At 33.6% G+C, this 12661-nt stretch overlaps 1 long non-coding RNA gene across 1 annotated transcript; it reads right to left on the bottom strand.

Annotated features, from left to right (window-relative positions):
* Positions 1-11285: 11285 nt before the first annotated feature.
* Positions 11286-11876, bottom strand: LOC114728544 (uncharacterized). The gene is made up of 2 exons (XR_003738675.1): positions 11840-11876; positions 11286-11719 (listed from the first exon to the last, which is right to left on the bottom strand). It is a non-coding gene; the product is annotated as an uncharacterized LOC114728544 (long non-coding RNA).
* Positions 11877-12661: the final 785 nt, after the last annotated feature.

A 12661-nucleotide genomic window follows, 5' to 3' on the forward strand; every position in this document is an offset into this window, starting at 1 on the left:
GCAAATGATACAATTCACAAATTTAATGCTGCAGGGAGTGTATTTTGGACATTCACGTATGTTCCTAAATCCTAAGTATATGAGTCCACTCGGTGCCTATATGTGTAACTCGTCTTCATATCCGGCACCAAGTTGATGAGTCGACCAGGTCGTAGCGAGTTTGAACACGTCACACCGAGTTTGACCAAGTCTTCAAAGGATAAATCCACGGAGTCAGCATGCTTTCTTCCTCTGAAATCTTTAATCTTCTTGGCAAATTATTAAAAAAATCGTTAATCTTGAATAATAATAATAAGCCTTAATTAAGATTGGCTACAATGGTTCGATTTGCAACTAAATCTATAAATGTATCGTTTACTATGAGATCCGTTATTTGACAACTTAAATCCCCTTCATTGTCTTTCCCTAGTCTTTTTCACAAAGCTGAAAATTTTAAGCTTAGCTTCATTTTAGTGGCATTTATTATATATGTCGAAGCCACCTTTTGATTAATCTCTTTACCATATAACATTAATTTTTTCTCGTATATAATATTTTTAAAAAAAATCTTGAAAAGACATGTAAATAACCTAAATTCTTATTTGAGTTATTAAATTTATTAAACTCTTAATCACCTCATATGACCTAAAATTTTTTTAAAAATTTGATGAAATGATTCTAATACTCTTTTTATTAGAAACAAAACGAGAATTCTAAAGTAATATGTTTCATTTTGCAACTAACAAATTTTAGTTCTAAATTAACAACCTTCTATATCTATGACACATTTACAATAAGTCTTTGAATAAAATTTGATCATAACATAATCTTAAAAATTAATATGTTTCATTTCACAATTAACACATTTCACTTCGAAATTCACAATTTTTTGTCTTAATAACTCATTTGCGACAAGTTTTTAAATAAAATTTTATCACAATTCAATCTTAAAAATTAATATGTTTCATTTCATAGCTAAACACATTTCAATTCAAAATTAATAACTTTTTGTCTCTATAACACACTTGTAATAATTCTTTGAACAAAACTTTATCACAATATAACTTTGAAAATTAAAACATTCTATTTCGTAATTAACATGTTTTAATTCTAAATTAATAATTTTCTGTCAGGATGAAACTATCAAGATTAAAGGAGGAAGATTTAATATAAAAACTAACTCACTGTTATGTCCTTGACCGATTTTCTGACTTTTTAATAATAGACGTCAAGTTTCTCTTGTTCAAAACTCTTACTCAATGCGGGAATAATAGAAAATTCTTAATTCTCTATGTTTCTAATGAAAGTGGCATTAGAATCATTTTATAAAATTTTAAAATTCGATTGCCCTCCTCTTGACATTTCTGAGACGAATGGTGAACAGAGTAGGGCTTGATTGTTTTTGCGTTGTACTTTTGTAATTTTCACCTGTTGTCATCTTATCATTCAAAAAAAAAATTTTAATTCTTCTTTGACTCATATAACTTTATTAGGATTTTGACAAATTCAATAACTCAAATAAGCATTTTTATTATTTAAGTGTTTTTTTAGTGATTATCCCTATTTTAAATCTTGTATTTTTTTTTCCTAATATGATTACATATTCGTTTTAACATTCTTACCTCAATTACCCTTATTTTTTTGTTTGTCTTCTCAGCACCTAACAAATGATTGAACTTTGAAATTTATGATATGAACTGCAAGTTTTACCTTCAAATTATTCCAAACCTAACATCTTCAGTGATCTTTTATATATATATATATTGATTGTTGAATCCACCGCAATCAAACTAATACTATATGTTATTAACTTTTTGCTCCTATATAATCACTTTTTATTTTGATTTTTCTTCTTTTTCATATGATAACACATTCATCTTAATAATTTCCTTTTCCTGGAGGTACCACTTGCGACGTACACTAAACCTGTTTCTTTATGTCCGCTCATATCTCCTAAACCCAACATTTTTGTTTTTGACCCATTTGTCATTAGCTCATAATCCCAACCCATGTTATTGTGAAGCCCATTACTTACATAAGTGAGCTCAAAGTTTTTGTGCATATGCTTATTTAGCCCATTAATTAACTGAGCTGGGCTCAGAAATCAGTTGGGGCATCGACTATAATTGTGGGGACTCCTAAAATCGCAGCTCCCAATAATTATAAAATTGTTAATTGTTTGGAATACAAATGTTGAGATAGATGTAGTCATAAAAAAAATATATATAAAAAATTTACAATGATAATGTATAAGGAAGAGTCGGAGTGGCACTTATTGAAAAATAATAATAATAAAATATTTGAAGTGATTTGGATGCATGCATAAAAGGCTATTATGTGCTAGTGAAGAAACTAGATCAAACATTTTAAAACGTTACGAAGAAGGACGGAAGAAGAGGAAAAAAAATACTCAATGAGATTATTGAGTGAGACATCTTGCCTAATAATTTATTTACAAATTTAATTGATAATAGAATTCAGTAGTACTCCTCCAATCCTTAATATAGGACTCAATTGTTGAGTTGATTTTAGTTCTAATTATAAGACCTATTTATTATATTTATCAGTTTTTTTCTAAATTATCCCTATGGATATTCCTTGAACCATAATTAGGTAGAAGAGAGAAAGGAGATATTAAGAAAGATGATTATGGTGTTTTAGAAAAAACATGTCACATTTCTTATAATTAACTAACTTGCTTAACTTTCTTAATCTGATCAAATTAGTTAAATGGGTCTTATATTAAAGACCGGAAGAGTATGTTGTTATTATTTACTTAATCATACCTAGTGGAATAAAATTTATTGTCGTTAATATTTGGAAGAACACGGTAATGATGAAAATTGATCATACATAACCTTAATTTTGTTGTTATTTTGTATGCATGTAATATTAACTAAGATTAAAACAATTATTTCTTCCACAGTTTGTATCATGTATATATATATAGATTTATTTTTATAAAAATTTAAAATGAAAAATCTATCCTACCTTTTCAGTTTTTCTTTTCAAAATTTGGAGCAGATTAATATATAATGAAAATACGAGGAAGAAGCATAAATACTATTGATTAGGAGCATGTTGAGCATACTGGGCCAACATTGCATTCTTTTAGTGAAGTTTACATTACCTTGGGCCTCTGATGAAAGGAAAAAAAAATGTAAAAATGCCAGTACCAAAACCTTCGACGAAAATTCCGAGTATCGCCCATCATCGAGATACAGATAGTATTGAAAGAAGATTCAATTCAATTCGAGTTTATATCGAAAGTGAAACAGCAATCGGCGAAACAAATTTCGCATCGGCGTCGTCATCAACATTAAATTAAAACTAGGTGACATAACAGAACATTTAATGAGGCAAATCATTGAAAAACCACTTCTAATTCTTACTGAAAGTGAAACAGCACAACGCCTCCCATGACAGATCGCCCAAAGCCTAAAACAGAATTCTAATTCTTTTTCACTGAAAGGAGAATTGCAACAATTTTACAATCACCGGCGTAAACCAAAAAGAGGGAATCACTGAATTCTAAGCAAAGCAATCGAAGCGAATGGCCTGTAGAACGGAGAAGAAACCAGAGAGTCCAATTCTCAGTCCATAGGTTCCCTTTTGAACAGATAGCCAAGTACTTCGAAACAGTGAAAGAGGGAATCACTGAAGGAACCACTCGGAAGGCGGAGGAGAACCAAATCCGACGATCTGCCGCCGCCTGTTCCCCCAGACGAGTTCCGATTGAAGATCGCAGCAAGAATTTCGCCTTTCACTCTGCTCCGGGAAGGGGTTGCGTCTCTGAAAGAGCCAGCCCGGCGGCGGAGGACCAGCATCTGCTCCGATTCTGGACCTCCGGCAGCGTCGACGGGCTTGTCCCAGTTGAACACATCGGCAAATATCTTCTCTTTGATTCTCTGTCGGTTGCCGGTGACATCGCTGAATGTGCCTACAGGGTGGAGGACGATCGCATCACCGGTGGCTCTCATGGTTCCTGAGGTCGACTTGAACTCGGTGAGTATCTTTTAGGATAACAAGAATGGTGTGTGCGTGCTTTTATATACAAGATTCCATGGTATAGGGAGGAATCATCGGCAGTGAGGTACGAAGTTTCCTTTGACGTCGGCTTCAGGAGATTCCGTTTTCTCCTTCGAAGGTAAGGAAGCCCCCAAGAAAAATCATTTACGGACACACTCCATCTCAGCTCTCTCTAACATGTATTTTAATGCGTCCTAGTATAACATATTTTATTTAAATTTTTTTAAATAATAACTTTTCTTGAAAATAATTTAATTACTTTGTAATAAATAATTAATTTACATAAACTTGTTAATAAGTATTTATAACTAATACTAAAACAAAGCATTTAAGATTAAAATTAAAAAAAAAAAAAAGTAAAAAAAGAGGAGCAGATCAGGCCAAAAAAAGAAGCGCAGCAGAGGCCTCTCCTCCCCTCTCCTTTTATGCAGTGAAGGTGATCTTAAACAGCATTTTGGATCAGCCAAAACATTATCATGTTGTGTGCACACACAAAATACTATTTAATACTACCTATGTCTTTAATATAAGATCCTATTTGAATTTTATTTTGGTCCTAAATATAATACCCCAATTCACTTTGTCTCTCATATTTATGTACTCCTCCGGTCCTTAATATAAGACCCATTTAATTAATTTGATTAGATTAAGGAAGTTAGGTAAGTTAGTTAATTATAAGAAAAGTGACACATTTTTTCTAAAACACCATAATCATCTTTCTTAATACCCCCTCTCCTTCTTCTACTTGATTATGGTTGAGGGAGTATCCATAGGGGTAATTTAGAGAAAATTGATAAATATAAGAAAGAGGTCTTATATTTAGGACCAAAACCAACACAAGAATTGGGTCCTATATTAAGGACCGGAGGAGTATTTTTTCCAAGGTAGTCCTTTTAATAATTGTAGTTCCAGCCAATATAATTGATTAGTAAGGATATTTTAATAAAGACAACACCTATTTATTACAAATAATTAACTTAACTTCTTTCCTTAATCTCCTCAAATTAGTCAACTGTGTCTTATAATTAGGATCGGAGGTAGTATTCAAATATTATTATATTAAAATAAAAATAACCATTTCAATATAATTTTATTCATTTATCAAGTTGGGATTCTTTAACCTTTTGTTTTCCGCCAACCTTTACCTTATTGAATACTTATTAGAATCATCTTTAATATGTTTCATAATATAACAAGTTTTATATAAGATAATTTAAAATATTACTATCTTCAATTCTAAATATAATATCTTATAGTACAACTTATATTATAAATTAAATGTTATACATCTTTTACTAAATATAAGACTTTTTTAACTAATTAACTAAATTCCACTTTTATAAAACATGATTTTTAATATTTTATAGAAGAAATAACTAATTTTACCTAGATTTATTAACTTATATCAAGTTGAAATTATGTGTTCTTCACAAGAACAGGAGCCAATAACCATGAAGTTTTTTCTTCACTTAATCACCATTTGTTTACTACTCTATACTCTTACCATGCCCCACGCAGCCGCTAATAAACTTGGGGCCCAAGGCAGTTGGATAATGTCTTGACCATTTGTCACTAACATATGTGGGTTAGTGCAAAACAACAGCTGGCAAAAAGGATGTCGGGAGTTTGTGTGGAAATGCGAATAATGTAAAATAGCGGAAAACCTTATCAAAAAAGAAAAAGGCGAATAATTACACTATAAATTACCCAAATTGAGAACCAATCTATCAGATTCACACCCGATTTTCGTTTTGTTTATTGGGTTAATATTTTTTCAATGGATAACCTTATAATATTTTGTAATGCATCTAATACCCTAAAATATTTTCTCAAATACATTCAAGTATTTTTATGTGCATCTAACAACAAGACAAAAAAAAATACTACCTCCGATACTTAATATAAGACTCTGTTTGATTTTTATTTTTTCCCTTTAATATGTGCTAGTGAAGAGATTAGATCAAACATTTTAAAATGTTATGAAAAAGGAGAGAAGAAGAGGGGAAAAAAAACTACTCAACAAGATTATTGAGTGAGACCTCTTGCCTAATAATTTATTTAAAAGTTGAATTGATGATAGAATTAAATAGTACCCTGTTATTATGTACATAATCGTATCTAGTGGAATAAAATTTATTTGTTGTTAATGTTTGGAAGAACACAATAATTATGTAAATTGATCATACATAACTTCTTTTTTTTGTGTGGTTATTTTGTATGCATGTAATATTAACTAAGATTAAAACAATTATTTCTTCCACAGTTTATATCTTGTATATATATAGATTTATTTTTATAAAAAATTAAAATGGAAAATCATCCTACCTTTTCAGCTTTTCTTTTCAAAATTTACAGCAGATTAATATATAATGAAAATACGAGGAAGAAGCATAAATATTATTGATTAGGAGCATATTGAGCATATTGGGCCAACATTGCATTCTTTTAGTGAAGTTTACATTACCTTGGGCCTGTGATGAAAAGGCCAAAAAATGTAAAAATGCCAGTACCAAAACCTTTCACGAAAACTCCGAGTATCGCCATCATCGAGATTCAGATGGTATTGAAACAAGATTCCAATTCAATTCGAGTTTGTATCCAAAGTGAAATAGCAATCGGCGAAACAAATTTCGCATCGGCGTCGTCATCAACATTGAATTAAAACTAGGTGACATAACAAAACACTTAATGAGGCAAATCATTGAAAAACCACTTTTAATTCTTACTGAAAGTGAAACAGCACAACGCCTCCCATGACAGATCGCCCAAAGCCTAAAACAGAATTCTAATTCTTTTTCACTGAAAGGAGAATTGCAACAATTTTACAATCACCGGCGCAAACCAAAAAGAGGGAATCACTGAATTCTAAGCAAAGCAATCGAAGCGAATGACCTGTAGAACGGAGAAGAAACCAGAGAGTCCAATTCTCAGTCCATAGGTTCCCTTTTGAACAGATAGCCAAGTACTTCGAAACAGTGAAAGAGGGAATCACTGAAGGAACCACTCGGAAGGCGGAGGAGAACCAAATCCGACGATCTGCCGCCGCCTGTTCCCCCAGACGAGTTCCGATTGAAGATCGCAGCAAGAATTTCGCCTTTCACTCTGCTCCGGGAAGGGGTTGCGTCTCTGAAAGAGCCAGTCCGGCGGCGGAGGACCAGCATCTGCTCCGATTCTGGACAGCCGGCAGCGTCGACGGGCTTGTCCCAGTTGAACACATGGGCAAATATCTTCTCTTTGATTCTGCGTCGGTTGCCGATGACGTCGCTGAATGTGCCTACAGGGTGGAGGACGATCGCATCACCGGTGGCTCTCATGGTTCCTGGGGTCGACTTGAACTCGGTGAGTATCTTTTAGGATAACAAGAATGGTGTGTGCGCGGGTGTATATATAAGATTCCATGGAAGAAGAAGGAATAAACGGCAGTGAGGTACGAAGTTTCCTTGACGGTGACGCCTGCTTTAGGAGCTTCCGTTTTCTCCTCGGAAGGCAAGGAAGCAGCCAAGAAAAATCATTTACGGGCACAGTTCATCTCAGCTCTCCCTAGCATGTATTTTAACATGTCTTAATATTCTATTTAGTATAACATGTATTACTTTAAATTAGTATAACATATTTTATTTAAAGTAATAATTTTCCCCCATATAGTATCTTTAATAATTACAAGTTTTTGTAACTAATTAACATTTTTTTAAATAATAATTTTCCTGAAAATAATTTTATTACTTTATAATAAATAATTAATTTTAACTAATTTCATTAATTTACATAAAATTGTTAATAATTATTTATAATTTATAACTAATACTAAAACAAAGCATTTAATATTTTTTTAAAAAATTGTTAAAACTTTGATTCAGAGATTTTTTTTTTTTTAAAAAAAGAAAGTAAAAGAAGGGGAGCAGAGGCCTCCCCTTCCCTCTCCTTTTATGCAGTGAAGGTGATCTTAAACAGCATTTTAGATCAACCAAAACATTATCATGTTATATATACACAAAATACTACTATTTCGATTTTAAATATAAGACCCTTATACACACTAGTATAAAAATTTTATATTAGTATAAGGGTCTTATATTTAGAATTAGAGGAGTATTTAATATTCAAATATTATTATGTTAAAATAAAAATAACCATTTCAATATAATTTTCCGCCGTCCTTTACCTTATTGAATACTGATTAGAATCATCTTTAATATGTTGCATAATAAAACAAGTTTTATATAAGATAATTTAAAATATTACTATCTTCAATTCTAAATATAAGATCTTATAGTACAAATTATATTATAAATTAAATGTTATACATCTTTTACTAAATATAAAATTTTCTTTAACTAATTAACTAAATTCCACTTTTATAAAAGATGATTTTAATATTTTATAGAAGGAATAACTAATTTTACCTAGATTTATTAACTTATATAAATTTGAAATTATTCCGCACAAGAACAGGAGACGATAACCATTAAGTTTTTTCTTCACCTAACTTAATCACCATTTGTTTATTACCCTATGCTCTTAACCATGCCACGCAACCGTCAATAATCTTGGGGCCTAAGGCAGTTGGATAATGTCATGACCATTTGTCACTGACATTTGGGGGTTAGTGCAAAACAACAGCTGGCGCGTCAAAGGAAAAAGGATGCCGGGAGTTTGTGCGGAAATGCGAAGAATGGAAAAGGCGGGAACCTTATCAAAAAAGAAAAAGAAAAAGGGGAATAAATTACTAAATAAATTACCCAAATTGCGAACCAATCTATCGGATTCACACCCGATTTTTCGTTTTGTTTATTGCGTTTGTATTTTTTCAATAAAAAATTTTAAAATATTTTGTGATGCGACTAACACCTTAAAATATTTTTTTAAATGCATTCAAATATTTTCATGTGCATATAGTATTTTAAAATATTTTTTTATTTTTTGTTACATTTAATACTAAGACAAAAAAAAATTCAAGATGCTAAATGAATTTAAAAATATTTGAAGGTATTAGATGTATCTAAAAGTTTTTTTTAACTCTTATTTATTTAGAGAAGTGGATAAAACATTAAGGGAAAAAAAATACTAAATGCTACAGCCTCAGAAATATTTTCTCAAATGCCACGCCTAACCTTATCCAGAGCTTGAACGAGTTCACATTTGTACACCTTGACAAGACCGACTGTCACCGGATAACTACTACTTAAAACATGGGAAAATTACTGTAGAGTCCCACAGAAGAGAATTTACTACTGAAAGGTCCCATGAAATCATAAAATGTATATGAGGTCTCAAGGGACTTTATGGCAAAAAATTTCAAACGTGCAATTACTTTCTTGCCCTTCTGATTAAAGAAAGAAACTGAAGCACACGATTGAGAGAAAAACTCCTATCGGTTGTCATCTTCATGAAATCCGCCGCCGTCTCGTTCGTGTCCATCCTTGTGTGCTCCGACAGCTTCAATCTCCGGCGAGGTCTGTCAGTGTCTGCTCGGTACATTGTCGCTCGCTGCTCCGCACTCCGTCGGTCTCTGGTCCGCACTCAGTCGGTCTCTAGTTGGACGCCTCCAATCTCGTGCACGGTCCGTCGGTCGCTGGTTCGCACCCCACTACCAGCGAGCCTCGTGGGTTCCATCATCGATGACCTTCGCACCCCACCGCCGGCGAGCCTCTCTCTCTTGGTATATCATATTGATATTATCTATTACTGGTATATTTAGGTGAGGCGCTTCTCAGTTTCAGAGCAACAGTTGGCTATTGTGTAAGTTGTATTATTTAAATTTCGAAGTAATGTTGGCTATTGTCAATTGTTGTGCATAAGTTGTTATTACAGTGATCGAAGGTTGTCATTAACGACCCCATGACCTGTCCTGTTATGTAGGATGGAAGACTTGTGTAAGTTGTATTATTTAAATTTCGAAGTAATGTTGGCTATTGTCAATTGTTGTGCATAAGTTGTTATTACAGTGATCGAAGGTTGTCATTAACGACCCCATGACCTGTCCTGTTATGTAGGATGGAAGACTTGTGTAAGTTGTATAATTTAAATTTCGAAGTAATGTTGGCTATTGTCAATTGTTGTGCATAAGTTGTTATTACAGTGATCGAAGGTTGTCATTAACGACCCCATGACCTGTCCTGTTATGTAGGATGGAAGATTTTGTAAGTTGTATTATTTAAATTTTGAAGTAATGTTAGTTATTGTCAATTGTTGTGCATAAGTTGCAATTACCTAAGTGGAGCGATTCCAAATGAACTAGGAAACCTATCACAGCTCAAAAGTTCGTGAGTGCAGTATTTTAATGTAGTTTCTGGTTCATTTCATCCAATTTATGTTGTTATAAGGATGGACAAATCTCATTCATTCATCATATTCCTGTATTTTCTAGGGTTATATCAAGTAACTCCCTCAGTGGGAATATACTATTCTTTATATGTTGTAATTGGTTGCTCTATATGTTGTCATTTACTATCCTGTATGTTGTCATTTACTACTCTATGTTGTCATTCACTAGTATGTACGCTGTCAACTGCTTATTTGTATGTTGTGATTGGTTGGTGTGAAGGTTGTTATTGTCTTGTGTGCAGGTTGTCATTAGCCTCTGTTAGTTTGTCGCTTGCTTATGTATAAGTTGTAATTTCCTGCTGTTATTGTTGTCATTCGGTTTAGCGTGGATTGTCATTGGCTGCTGTGTATGTTGTGAATGGCACAAATGTAGGTTGTGATTGTCTGATGTGTAGGTTGTGACTGTATGCTGTGCATGTTGGATGCTTGTAATCCCCTCAAGAAATCCATGACTTGAAGGTTGGATGCTTGTGGTGGCTTGTAACTTATCAGAACAACCTGCATGGTGATCAAGTGCTGTCTTTGCTACGAGGAAACTCCCAAAGCAAGAAGAAGAAATAAACGATGAGCATAGATTGTATTTAGTTTTTTTTATTTGACAGCTGAATGTAAAGTTCAGATTTTGTTTCTTTATTTGACCATGTAGTGATAGCTAGATGTTAAGATATGTTAATGTGTATTGACATCATTTACTGATTATGAAGTTTTTGTAATGACATTCATGTGTTTTGACAAAACAGGAAATTCTTCGTTCCATACACGGATCATGTCCACAAATGCAGACTAAATAAAACTGGATAAACAAATGGTAACCATGATGACATGATAGGCATATATCACAATCATCTCTGCCACATCCATTTACAACCTCAACGGGGGTTGTTGACAACCCGAAGACAAGTGGTTAACAACCTGGGCAGTGTCCCTGACAAATCACTCTGTGGGATGCCACAGCTTCTAAATAGATTGTATTATCAGCATATATAACGACCTTAAAAAAAATTAAGAGCATTTTAAAGTTATTAACAGCTTTAATTGAACCCAATAGGATTACAGTAGATTTTTACTACAGCAATTCATTTACAACCTCAACAGTGGGTGTTGACAACCCGAAGAGAAGTGGCTAACAACCTTCGCAATGGGCCAAACAAATTTGTATGAAAACTTATCAGCAATGCTGTACCTATATAGTGCTTGTCTAAGGGCTACTGCATTAGGAAAAATTTATCCTTCTCCAATAACCAGACCCTTTCACTTTGTTGAATTCCTTTCCGAAATTGGGGTTGACATCATTTCTGAACCACATGGCAATGATAGTGGGTCTTCACTAAACACATTGGGTGGAGACATGGACAATGCATCTGAACCTTCGAACAAGTCTTCCATCCTACATAACAGGACAGGTCATGGGGTCGTTAATGACAACCTTCGATCACTGTAATAACAACTTATGCACAACAATTGACAATAGCCAACATTACTTCGAAATTTAAATAATACAACTTACACAAGTCTTCCATCCTACATAACAGGACAGGTCATGGGATCGTTAATGACAACCTTCGATCACTGTAATAACAACTTATGCACAACAATTGACAATAGCCAACATTACTTCGAAATTTAAATAATACAACTTACACAATAGCCAACTGTTGCTCTGAAACTAAGAAGCGCCTCACCTAAATATACCAGTAATAGATAATATCAATATGATATACCAAGAGAGAGAGGCTCGCCGGCGGTGGGGTGCGAAGGTCATCGATGATGGAACCCACGAGGCTCGCTGGTAGTGGGGTGCGAACCAGCGACCGACGGACCGTGCACGAGATTGGAGGCGTCCAACTAGAGACCGACTGAGTGCGGACCAGAGACCGACGGAGTGCGGAGCAGCGAGCGACAATGTACCGAGCAGACACTGACAGACCTCGCCGGAGATTGAAGCTGTCGGAGCACACAAGGATGGACACGAACGAGACGGCGGCGGATTTCATGAAGATGACAACCGATAGGAGTTTTTCTCTCAATCGTGTGCTTCAGTTTCTTTCTTTAATCAGAAGGGCAAGAAAGTAATTGCACGTTTGAAATTTTTTGCCATAAAGTCCCTTGGGACCTCATATACATTTTATGATTTCATGGGACCTTTCAGTAGTAAATTCTCTTCTGTGAGACTCTACAGTAATTTTCCCTTAAAACATCATGGTTAGTACGATGTCTACTAATTTAGAAGATCATTATAGTTATTTAGTTATATATAATTTAAATTCAAGTTATTTGGTTTATATATTTTTCAGATTATTATAGTTTAAAACCAATTATTTCATAAAAT

Source organism: Neltuma alba, unplaced genomic scaffold (genome assembly GCF_004799145.2).
Source record: "Neltuma alba isolate B1F8T4 unplaced genomic scaffold, ASM479914v2 tig00002446_pilon, whole genome shotgun sequence".
Lineage (NCBI taxonomy): Eukaryota > Viridiplantae > Streptophyta > Magnoliopsida > Fabales > Fabaceae > Neltuma > Neltuma alba.